This window comes from Mastomys coucha, unplaced genomic scaffold (genome assembly GCF_008632895.1).
Source record: "Mastomys coucha isolate ucsf_1 unplaced genomic scaffold, UCSF_Mcou_1 pScaffold12, whole genome shotgun sequence".
Lineage (NCBI taxonomy): Eukaryota > Metazoa > Chordata > Mammalia > Rodentia > Muridae > Mastomys > Mastomys coucha.
Window position 1 is genome coordinate 21503630 of NW_022196894.1, and position 10081 is coordinate 21513710.

The following is a 10081-nucleotide window of genomic DNA, read 5'->3' on the forward strand; positions in this document are numbered from 1 at the left end:
AAAAAAAAAAAAAAAAAAAAAAAAAAGAATAGTAGTGAGCTGCCTGCTTGGGCCTGTGACTTCTTCCCCAGGTATGTTAACTGGGCTTGCAGTACAAGCCATGAGTTCTCTCTCAGACAGTGGGTCTCAGATATAACTAGAGGGTGATTGATTACCATCAATAAACTGTGACACCTTGGCCAGGGGGGCACATATTGCCCAATAGGTTGTATGTTTGGCTTATAGCGTCCACAGTTGAATAAGACCATTGATGCTTTTCTTTCTGGCAGCCTGCACAACACATTCTACTTTGAAAAGCTAGCCAACAAAAAGGAAGCTTCCAGCTTAGTTCTTGATTTACAGCTGGTTCCTCCACAGACCTATAATTTCTGTTTTTGAGCCAGGGCTATGCTGTTTTTATTACTGTGGCTTTTTCGTATAACTTGGAATTATTTGTGAGTATACCTCCCACAGTTTTCTTTTTGTGTTGCCTGTTGCTTCGACTATACTTGGGTTTTGTTTGGTTTGGTTTTGTCTTGTTTTTGTGCTTCTACATAAATTTTAAGATTTTTTTTCTGTCTTTGAAAATTGTCCCTGAAAATTTTATTAGTGTTTTCACTGAACCTGTAGATTGCTTTTGGTAAGACAATATATATTATTCTAATTTATGAACACCAGAGATCTTTCCATTGTCTAGTGTCTTCCTCAACTTCTCTAGTGTTTTAAAAGTTTTGATTTTAGAGACCTTTCATTTTGCCAGATAGGTTTCCTCTTGAGTATTTTATTTGATTGGGGCTCTTGTGCCTGGGGGAAGCCTTGATTTCCTTTACATTGTGTTTGTCAACGGTACATAGGAAGCCTACTTAGTTGAGCACAATAATTCTGTATGCTGCTACTTTCCTGAAAGTGTTTATCAGCTCAAAGAATTATTTTTTAAAGATTTATTTATTGTTTATTTTATGTATATGAGTACACTGTCACTGTCTCCAGACACACCAGAAGAGGTCTCTCTGAAGTAAAAACAATTTGGTCATGATGAGTGATTTTTTTTTTGCATATATGTTTTTTAATTTGGTTTCTAAATATTTTACTGAGAACTTTCTCATCTCTGTTCTTCTGAGAGATTACTCTGTAAATTCTTGTCTGTCTTTATTTGTTCTTAGAGTTGGAGCATGTACACACACACACACACACACACACACACACACACACACCCCAATTGAACAATTATAAAACACTCCACCCTTAAAAACTCAGTATTTTCGGGGGCTGAAGAAATGGCTCAGGGGTTAAGAGCACTGACTGCTCTTCTGAAGGTCCTGAGTTCAAATCCCAGTAACCACATGGTGGCTCAGAACTATCTGTAATGAGATCTGATGCCCTCTTCTGGTGTGTCTGAAGATAGCTACAGTGTACTTAGATACAATAATAAATAAATCTTTTTTTAAAAAAAATTCAGGATTGTCTTATGTATTTGTGCATATAGATGCAACAATAACCAAAGAAAAAGAGTTTATCAATTTGAGAATTGGGGGGTATACAGGGTGTCATGAATTTTCTCTAGCACTGGTTCTTGCTAGATGGCAGCTAAATGGGTGGAATGTTGGTGGAGGGCAAAATTTGGTTTTACTGATGTCAGCATTCTCTCTAGGCTCCACCTCCACAGTTACCTGGCAACAGCCAGGTATATTTGACTCAGTATAAAAGGGGTTGTTTGCTCCCTCCTCATTCTATCCCTCTCTTCCCCTCTTCCCTCTCTGCCCCTTCTCTCCCCATTCCCCTCCCCCTCTGGCCTCTACTCCTCTTCTCTCTCTCTCTCTCTCTCTCTCTCTCTGTCTGTCTCTGTCTCTCTCTCTCCTCTCAATCCCTCAACTCTCCTCCCCATGCCCTAAATAAACTCTATTCTATACTATACTTGTTGTATGGCTGGTACCTCAGGGAGAAGGGATACCTCAGCATGGGCCCAAAGAGGCACCCCCTTCCACCTCACCATACCTCACTCTATCAAACCTATTCCTGGTTCTTTCTTTTTATAAAACACAACTGCAGAGAGTAAAAGTTGCTAAGTATAAATATATCCTCTCCTTGTTTCTTCATTGTTCTGGGGCCAGAGGCTGGTGGTTTCAGAAGAATTAACAGTGTGCTTAACAGTGTGTGGGGTGTAGGGGATTAAGCAAAGGATTTATCTCTACAGCCCCATTTCAGGCCAGGCAGCCAGGAGCCAGCCCCGCCATGGCCAGGCTAGTTAATTCTTTGTAATCCAGAGAGGAAGGATCTTTTAAGACTTTCTTCCTAAGATTATTTGGATCAAATCAGCATCTCTATAAAATCATTAGTTCATCTAACCAGCTTTAATTCATGAAAGTTCATCTTTATGTTGATCTTTAGGAAATATGTTCAATAGGGTGGGCTAATGACCAGGGATTATTATATTAATTTAAGGCATAGCAGCTGCAAGAAGCAGACCTGAGATGAAGTCTCTTTGGGACCTTACCTCTCAGAGCTCACCCATCTTAGTCCATGCACAAAGGTGAGCTTCCTCCAGGAAGGCCACCTGTTAGCCTTAGCCTTTCCTAGATGGCTCCCGACAGCAGACAGCACGAGTTGGAGGAGGATACCTCAGAAGGACTTCTGGGTGGGGGTTGGGGGGAGGAGAAAGTGACATAATTCTATTTTAATTAAAATAAGTTGTTGGTGTTTTGTTCTTTTGGTTTTTTTGATTTGCTTTGTTTTTAAGGAAAAAGGCAACTAGTTCATTTTGAGCATATACTTGCCAGGACAAACCGCAGCCTGAACCTCATATTCAAAGAAACAAAAGTTTAGTTCATTTACTTTATGAAGAACAGCAAGCACTTAACAGTATGGGGACATATCCTAGCTAAGAGTCTGACCACTGCTTTGAATAGAAGTGGAAGGGATGGGCACTTGTCTGATTCCTGATGGTTGTTGGAGTGTTTTAAGGTGCTGCACCATTAATCAGGATGCTGGCTATCGTCTTGTACACAGCCATTATTATGCTGGTGAGTTCTCCCTCCATCATTAACGTGTCCCAAGTGCTCAGGAAGTATTTGATGAGCTAATACATAGATGAATAAATAAAATTAAAACCCATTGTTAAATGTGAAATACTAGTTTACATAGGCAGAAACTGCTGAAAAGGTGAAGGTGCCCTTGGAAGAGGAGGTCATGAGGAGGCGGGAATTTTGTTCCTTCTGAGATGGTGGTGAACTTCACTGAAGAACACTTGGAAAATGCCAAAGAATACACAAGAGTGCCATAATTATCCATAATCACATGCTATGGCAGTCTTTTGTTTTGTACAGACCTATAAAATATATATTGGTTTTATTGTTTTATTACACAATCAAGATAATTTTCCAAGTACAAATTGTTTTACTTTTTGTTAACAAAATGAACACTCTGATTCGTTATTAAATGCTCTAAAAATTATGGTTTGTAGAGAGTAATAAAACTTTGTTTTTAATACTTTGTATATTTAATTGTGGTTCTGTCAAGGAGAATTTATGTTATTTCAAAGCTTTTCTTCAGAGTACCAATGTGATAAACGTTCTTCAACACAAATTTCTAATATTCATTTCTGTCCATATTGCCATGTGATTTTAAATAAAAGAATATGGCTAAGTTACATGCCCTAGCTTGTTGACTAGTTGGCTATGCTGTGCTTAAACACCATTCACGGCTCTCCAGCTCTGTTTTTTTCCAAACTGAGAAAATGAGGGAAGGATTCTTCCAGTTCATAAACAACCCATACAGTTAATAAACAACAGTTCACATTAAAATAAGATCTTTTCAAAAGCTCTTTATTTTTAAAAATAACCTCAGGACTTGGTTTATGTAAAATTTTATTTCTTGATTGTCTTGTTTCATTTCAGCATTGAGTATGATCTCTATTCTTTTCTCCTTTCATTCCTGTCTCTCCCTTCCTCTGTTTTCTCTCTTCATCCTTCCCTCCTTCATTCCTCCTCTTCCTTCCTTTTTCTCTTTATTCACCCCTCCCTCCCGGTGTCCCTCCAATGTCTCTCTCCCTCTCTTGCACTTCCTCCCTCTTCTTTCCTACCTTTATTCTCTCCCCTCTAACTTCTCTTCTTCTATTCTTTCTTTTTGTCTCTCTTTCTTCTGTCTCCCTCACTTTTCCCTCTCTCTTTCTTCTCATCTTTTATCCTACAAATGTAGTTTTGCAATATGAATCAGAGGTTTTCACATTATCACAGGGAAACTCAAACAGTGATACTTGCTAGTTCCAAAGGAAATTCTAGTTCCTAACATTCTGGCATCTGACATAAGTCAGCCAGCATTCTTCAGGGACTTGTGAAGCTAGTTTCCCCTCTACCAAAGGAGCCATTTCCTTTACCACTGGCAGAAGGGACAAATGGCTATTCCTGGTGCCTATTAGCATACTAAAGGGCACGCTGGCCTCCAGGCTCCATCAGTATGACACTTATCAATTACCAATTACCCCTCAAATAGGGAACATTGAGTGTTGGAGTCCTGCCTTAGCATATGGCCAAAACACTTCTTTGAACACACTTTAATGGTCACAAGCACTGTTTCTTTCTTTTTTTTTTTTATGAAGTTAATGAATCTGTTCTCAACAACCATAAAATAAAAGATTTTGATATATATAAAAAAACCCAGCTTGGTCTCAAAACACTTTATAGGGGACAGCAGTAATCTGAGCACACACTTGCACCAACTCAAATAACCAAAGGCATGGAAGATAACTTTGTAATTATATTTATGTACAGAAAACTTAGTGTACATTTAACCCAATTTAGTGGCCAGTTCTTTAGCCTTTGCCTTTTCCAGTGCTTGGCAATTCAAGCCACAGACTTAGGACCCAAGACGTTACCTCCCCAGTGGCGACAGATCTCGTCGTATCTGTCATTATAATTGGTCCTAATAGCTTCCACCAGCTTAGCCAGAGCACCCTTGTCTTCTGAGTTAACCTGTGTAAAGGCAACAGTGGTGCACGTCTTCCTGCGGACCAGGTGCCCCAGCCTAGCCTTTCCCTTGATGATGCAGTAGGGCACCCCCATCTTTTGACACAAGGCAGGCAGGAAAACCACCAGCTCAATGGGGTCTACATCATGGGCAATCACCACCAGTTGAGCCTTCTTATTTTCCACCAAGGTGGTAACTGTATTGACTCCTGCTCGGAGGACCGGTGGTCTCTTAGTTGGGACATCCCCTTTGCCAGCAGCTTTCTTCTCAGCACGGGCCAATAGCCTTTGCTTCTTATCTTGCTTTGTCTCTGGCCTGTACTTGTTGGCAAGCTTAAGCAGCTGAGTTGCTGCTGTTTGCCTGTCCAGGGCCTGGGTGAACTGGTTAATGGCAGGAGGCACTTTGAGACGCTTATAGAGGATGGCTCTTTGCCACTGCAGCCTGATGTAGCGAGGCCATTTGACGAAGCTTGTTAGATCTCTTTTGGGCTGGATGTCCTGCCCAATGCCGAAGTTCTTGGGCCTCTTCTCAAACAAAGGATTGACCACCTTCTTGGCCTCCTGTTTCTTGACGACGGCGGGGGCGGGGCCACTTCTTCCCCTTCGCCTTCTTTCCTTTGGGCATCTTGCTCAGCTGGTGGAGAGAGAAAGGAGAGGGAATTGTGGGTGATAAGTAAGCGGTCACGGATCTCGCAAAAGCACTGTTTCTTACACCCACTTCCATAGTCATACATGTTGTCTCCATTATATCCATGGCTTGCTTACCCATAGGTCCATCTCTTGGATCTATATCAGTTTCCTTATTTCTACAACCCCATTCCTGATTTATTCTTACCAAGTTAATTTTTGACTATTTCATGAGACTCTCAGTTAAACACCTTCTCTATAATCTTCCCCTTTATACGTTTTAGTGTCTATGCAATGATGTATGTATTATTGACTTCTCTATGTGTGAGCCTCTTTGAAAAGGATACTGGGGCTGGAGAGATGGCTCAGTGGTTAAGAGCACTGACTACTCTTCCAGAGGTCCTGAGTTCAATTCCCAGCAACCACATGGTGATTCACAACCATCTGTGATGGGCATCTGATGCCATCTTCTTCTGTGTCTGAAGACAGTGACAGTATACCCACATACATGAAATAAATAAATTAAAAAACAGAAATGGATACTCTTCTTTTTGGCCTGTCTTCAGTACCAGCTAATAAGCCATTCCAACATAGTAATTTGGGTATAATTGCCACCTTAAATTCTACATCCTCTAGGTTCAGGTTTCAAACTAGGTTTGTGCCTGTTTAGATCATTTTTCTCCTCTTCCTACTTAGATTCTTATGGCTAGAATCTTGGTGAACTTATCTCCATTGTTTTCTAGCAATTGACCCAATCTATAGTACAGAGTTCTATCCCTAAAACTCCTTGTCCCCATGTTATCCTGTATACTCATGAATCCCATAAGACTACCTTTAACAAATGAACACAAAGTAAACACTTTTATTAGTTACATTTCTATTGATATGATAAGACACCATGACCAAGGCAGCTTATAGAAGAATGAGTTTATTTGGGAGCTTACTGTCTCAGAGGGTTAGAATCCATGATGTTCATCATCAAAAGCATGGCAGCAGGCAGGAAGTCATGGTGCTGGAGCAATAGCTGACAGTTCACATCTTGACCTGCAAAAAGAGGCAGAGAAGCCTGCCCGAAGTGACACCTTCCCCAACAAGGCCATACTTCCCATTTTTTTCCCCCAAAATTTGGACCAGTAGTAGACCAAGTATTCAAATGTATGAGCCTATGGGAGCCATTCTCATCCAAACCACCACAGCACTTAAAACCTTCTACAATCCGGCTTTAGTCTAACTTTCTGCCCTTCATTCCACTTACTACCTTACTACCGTCATTTATTGAGTGTTCTAGACACTTTTATGTTTCAGTGCCTTTGTTCAGCCTGTGCTTCCTAGACGGCCCGTTCTTTTTGGATTTTTTTTTTGTCTTGTTTTGGGTTTTGCTGTTGTTGATAATTTGATGCAAGTTAGAGTTGTCTTGGAAGAAAAGCTTCATTTGAGAACAATTCCTCCACTAGTTTTGCCTATAAGCGAGACTATAGGGCATTTTCTTGATTCATTATTGATATTGGGGAGCTCAGAGGATGAGGAATGATGGTACCACCCCTAGACAGGCTGTCCTGAGTTGTAAAAGAAGGCAGAGTGAGCAAGCCATGGGGAGAAAGCCGGTAGCAACACCCCTCCACTGCCTCTGCTTCAGCTCCTGCCTCTAGGTACTGTCCTCACTTCCTTCAAAGATAGAATGTGATAATAGAAGACGAAGTCACATAAATCCTTTCTTGGCAAGGAGAGGCTCTGATTGGCTCAGCTGGAGTCAGGTACTTTTCTTGTAGACACCAAATCTGTCCATGGAGACAGCATAACATTTTTTACATCTATGTGTTCAGCAGGGGGCTGGGGAGGGTAGTGGGAGAGGAGGAGAATCTGTTTCCAGTGTACTCAAGGAGCTAATAGCCGCTTCAAGAGGCCCAGGTCCGAACTAACTCACATGGCTCTGACTAATGATGAACCGAAGCCTTTGCTTCCTGCTGAGCCACATGGATCTCTTCATAAGGCTGCTCACAGTGTGGTATCTTGTTTTATTCCTGGGGGTCCTGAGAGCAAGCATTATCCCCTGGGCTCCAAAACCCCCAAGTTTCAAGGACACTCTTACTTTTTTGTCTTTGGAGACAGGATATTATATAGCTCAGGCTGGCTTTGAACTCTATGTAGGCAAGGATGACCCTGAATTTTGATTTTCATGCTTTCACTTCCCCAAGTGCTGGATTATAGATATATACTACCAAGTCCAGCTATCCCACATTCTTTTAATCTAATCTAGTTCTTGTAATCTAATCAAAAAGTCTATCCCATGCCACACTCTACCTATGAGATGTGACTCCCTAATTACCACTTTGGTGACATAAGTGAGAGCCTTACATAAAGAGGTGAACACCAGAGAGGGCACCCCTGGAGATCATCTTCAAGGCTGCTTATTTCAAACATCAAGTCAGACCATAACTTGAATCTTATATGTCTAGGATGCTCTGATTGACTCTGCTGAGGGTGAGTATTTTTCTTGTAGCTATCAACTCTGTCCATGAAGACTGAACTACATTTTTAAAACAATAATTTTTATTTTTTTTGAAGTTGAAATATAATTACACAATTTCTCTCTTCCTTTCTCTCTCTCCCAGTTCTCCCCCAGCCTCCTCTACAGCCCTCTCCACAATCCCTCTTTACCACCTCTCAAATACATGCCCTTTCTTCTAATTGTTGCTACACATGTCATATCATTTACATTAATATCACTCTAAATATATAAATCCAGCCTACTAGGTCTATATAATGTTAGTTGTATGTACATGAAGTCTCATCAACATGGTTGACTAAACAAGAACTGAATAAGGACCACACCAAAAGACAGGTTAACACTGATAGGGTAAATCTCATGGGGCCTCATGTCTAAAGAAACAACAGGCAACTACAGAACGCTGAAGGCCCAGGGAAGGGCCCTCCAACTGATTATTGCTAAGTGGTCAGGTTAGCATTTTAAAAGCCATCCCTCCTCTGTAAAATAGTGGGAATTTTTAGGAAACAGAAAGTCTAAATTGTTAATGTATATTCCTGGTGATCTCACTGGATTTTACACACATGCAAACATACATGCATATGTGCACACAATTATAAACAAACCCAGATTCACTCTCCTGAGCAGCTTGCCTCATTCCTCTTGTGCATATGGGGGTTCTGAAAGCACTTCTATCTGAGTGAATCATTAGACCTTTGAAAGCATATGTTTGAGAAATGATGTCTAAAAAGAAGCAAGTCTTGGCTAGGATCCCAGAGCAAGTTAGTGTTAGAGAGGGGAGGAAGGTCAGGATTCTGATAATGCCTATAACTGACATTTGGGGCCTTTCCTGTAATTTTCAGAAGAAGGAAAGCCTTGTCTGTGCTTGGGGTTTCCAAGACAGAGAAAGAATTGCTGAAAAGAGTGAACGGGCTGATTTAGTACAGTGAGAGATCAGTAAGATGAGGCCATTCCCAAGAAGTTAGGCCAAGTGCAGGTCCAATGAAATCAGTCAGAAAGCTTCATCATCTGCTGTCTGCCTGAGAGACAGAGTGTGTGTGTGTGTGTGTGTGTGTGTGTGTGTGTGTGTGTGTGTGTGTGTAGGTGGAGAGTGTGGCAAAAGCAGCTGAGGAAGCAGATGAGGATGGAGTCTATAAGGGTGAATATTGGAATGGGCTGGGAAGGATGAAGCCAAGACAAATAGGGAAGAATAAGGCCCTTCTTTCTCACAAGAAGAGATGAAAGGGGAAGCTCTGTGAGCTCCTTGAGTTGGCACAGGTAGTCAAGAACTTTTCATCAGAGAGGCTCTGCAAGCAAGTCAACATCAGCTGTGTTTAGAGAAACTAAGGCATGGTGGAGTCAGACTCAGGAACCAGAAGGTTGCTTACCTAACTGCTGAGGGGAAGCAACTGGACATCAAAGGACAGGAAGTAAAAGACAGCAACAAGGTCCGAGTATATGGAATGCTGGGATGGCGGGAGCCACTGACACATATCCCTGTCCCCAGTGTAGCTAGCCCATGCAGACCTTACTCAGCCCTCTGCAATTCTGAGACAGCCGGAGCTACTTTGCTGCTTTTGCTCAAACCCAAGGAGCCTGAGAAGTTAGCTTCTGGAAAGAATTATGAATACAGGGACAAGCTGTTTCCCCTTACACCCAAGGCTCATGGTATGTGCAGAGGACAAGAAAAAAAAAAATCAAATATTCAGAGCAGGAGAAAAGGTGTTCCCCAGCTAGTTAAAAAACATCCATAACTCTGTTGTCCAGGAATCCAGTTAAAAGATGACATATTGAATTCTTCAGTGGATCATCATTCTGTTATATGCTTAAGAATAGGAGTTTAGAGGACTGATGAGGGGAGTGGTGGGTGGGGACATCCTCATGGAGGAGATATGGAATGTGGAACAGTCAGAGGGTGGACAGGGAGGGGAATAAAATCTGGGGTGTAAAATAAATAAATAAATAAATAAATAAATAAATAAATAAATAATCAACTTGGGCTATGACTTGAGGCATTTAAGATAAGGTC

General features: G+C 41.3%; 1 pseudogene; it reads right to left on the minus strand.

Moving 5' to 3' along the window:
- Positions 1-4644: 4644 nt before the first annotated feature.
- LOC116086349 lies at positions 4645-5571 on the minus strand (annotated as a pseudogene).
- Between the last annotated feature and the right edge of the window lie 4510 nt (positions 5572-10081).